Consider the following 2,375-nt stretch of genomic DNA (forward strand, 5'->3'; position numbering starts at 1 on the left):
AAGTGGATAGGCGCATGGCTCTGCTCCAAGAGGGGTAATTGTCCTGACCTGTGAGTAATTGAGACACCAGTATATTTCCAGGGTTATCGGCATGGTGCAAATAGTATGGATTGGAAGGATCCTCAAGCGGTGTTCGTGAAGGAGTGGCAAAAGTAGGCTAAGTAGTCATTTCGGTCTCATGAGATGCTTCAGAGGCAGAGGAAACATTATCGCCAGAACTTGGAGCGTTGGACATGGTTGATGAACAGAAGAATACATTGTGGAAGAAGGAGAACCAGAGTACAAGCGGATGAAATCAAGAACAAAACTGAAAAGAAATTAGAAAAAGAAACTAAAAATAGAAGAGATGAAAGTGAAAACACCAGTCGCCGGAAGAAAGATGCACGATGTTGCTGGGGAAGATCGAGAATAGAAAATCACAGGGAAAGCTTCCTTTCCCGCTCTGGTACCATAACATGGAGAGAGAAATGAACAAAAATATGTATTGATATTAGAAAATATTGTATTAGAAAGTGACAGAGAAATGGGTATATATACCCGAAAGATAGCCAAAGACCTAAAACAAGAAAAGAGTCTAACTAATAACAAGAAGTTGACTGAGTCAACAAAATAGAAAATAATTATTACAGTAAAGAAGTAAATAAAAATGCCTAAGAGCAACTCCAATGGTAGCTACCCCAATGGTGACTTAACATGTCCAAATCATCCCAAAATATAATTTTTTATTTTCTCTCTCATCCACATCACTTTTGGCAACTTTTTTCATAAAAATGCTCCAATGCTAAGCAACCCCAAAAGTTGTCAACTATGGCCCCATATATTATTATTTAATATGTTATTTTGTAATTATAAATATTGTCACACTAAATTTTTAAAATCCATATACTAATATAAATAAATATTACATCAAATTTAAATTAGACGAAATTTAAAGGAGCTTATAAAATGACATAATCATAATTAATCAATCTAACATAATTAAAAAATGCTAATTAAAATGATTTCCAAATTTTGACCATATGTGCTCTACCAAGTCCGCCTGAAGATTGCGATAAATGTTTCTATCACGAATTTCAGCATTTCGTTGAAGCATTGTTGGGAAGTCAGAAATAGGTCCATGCAATACTTCAACCATTAGGGTGTTGGCGGGGCCGTCGTCATAATTAAAATCAAACAAACTCTCATATGCATCTCTTTCATCCTCGACAATAATGTTGTGCAATATGATGCATGCATACATAATATCTTTGAGAACATCTCTTTGCCAAAAACGTGCTGGTCCTCGTACAATAGAAAAACGAGATTGAAGTACTCCGAATGCTCGCTCAACATCTTTGCGTACCGCTTCTTGGCATCGGGCAAATAATTTTCTTTTCTCTCCTTGAGGCAGTGGGATAGTTTTAACAAATGTACCCCACTCTGGATAGATACCATCTGCTAGATAATACCCCATTGTTGTATTGTGTGCCATTTATCGTAAACTCAACTCTCGGAGCTTACCCTTGTAAGATGTCAGTGAATATTGGGGATTGATTTAACACGTTGAGATCATTATTGGATCCTGGAACACCAAAAAATGCATGCCATATCCAAAGATCTTGTGACGCAACTGCTTCGAGCATGATTGTTGGTCTGCCGTGATCACCTCGCGTGAATTGACCTTTCCATGCAACTGGGCAATTTTTCCATTCCCAGTGCATACAATCAATGCTTCCCAACATGCCTGGAAAACCACGCACCTCCCCCATTTGAAGTAAGCGACAAATGTCCCTAGCATTGAGCCATCTTAAATATTCGGTCCCAAAAATATCATTCACTCCTCGAACTAAATTGACTAGACATTCAATAGCGGTAGTTTCACCAATTCGAACATACTCATCAACATAATCGGCAGGTGCTCCATATGCCAACATTCGCATAGCAGCGGTGCACTTCTATAATGGCGAAAGCCCCCTTCTACCGACTGCATCAAACCTCGTATGGAAATACTCTGGATGATTTTCTAGAGCTTGCACTATGCGTAGGAATACATGTCTACGCATTCTAAATCTTCTTCGAAATTGATATTTTCTATACACCGGTTCATCAGAAAAGTAGTCATCGAACAAACGTTAATGTCCTTCTACATGACCTCTATCAATGTGGGCTCTCTTTCTTCCTTGTCTTGTTGAGCTACCCCCATCCATGAGCGCTTTGAAATATTGATCATCATGATCGTCAGTACACTCTGCAATTATGATATCCTCTAGACTCATATTGTCGTATGGATTCGGAGAATTTGCCGAATCCATTGTTGAACTTAGAGTATATGATATTTGGGAATGAAAGATGAATGAAAGAGTAAAATGAAGGATTGAATGGAGATTTAAGTAAAA

At 38.0% G+C, this 2,375-nt stretch overlaps 1 pseudogene; it reads right to left on the reverse strand.

The window, feature by feature from the left end:
- Nucleotides 1-988: 988 nt before the first annotated feature.
- On the reverse strand, nt 989-2,042 carry LOC133792237 (uncharacterized; annotated as a pseudogene).
- Nucleotides 2,043-2,375: the final 333 nt, after the last annotated feature.

The sequence above is a fragment of the Humulus lupulus genome, chromosome 1 (genome assembly GCF_963169125.1).
Source record: "Humulus lupulus chromosome 1, drHumLupu1.1, whole genome shotgun sequence".
In the NCBI taxonomy this organism is placed as follows: domain Eukaryota; kingdom Viridiplantae; phylum Streptophyta; class Magnoliopsida; order Rosales; family Cannabaceae; genus Humulus; species Humulus lupulus.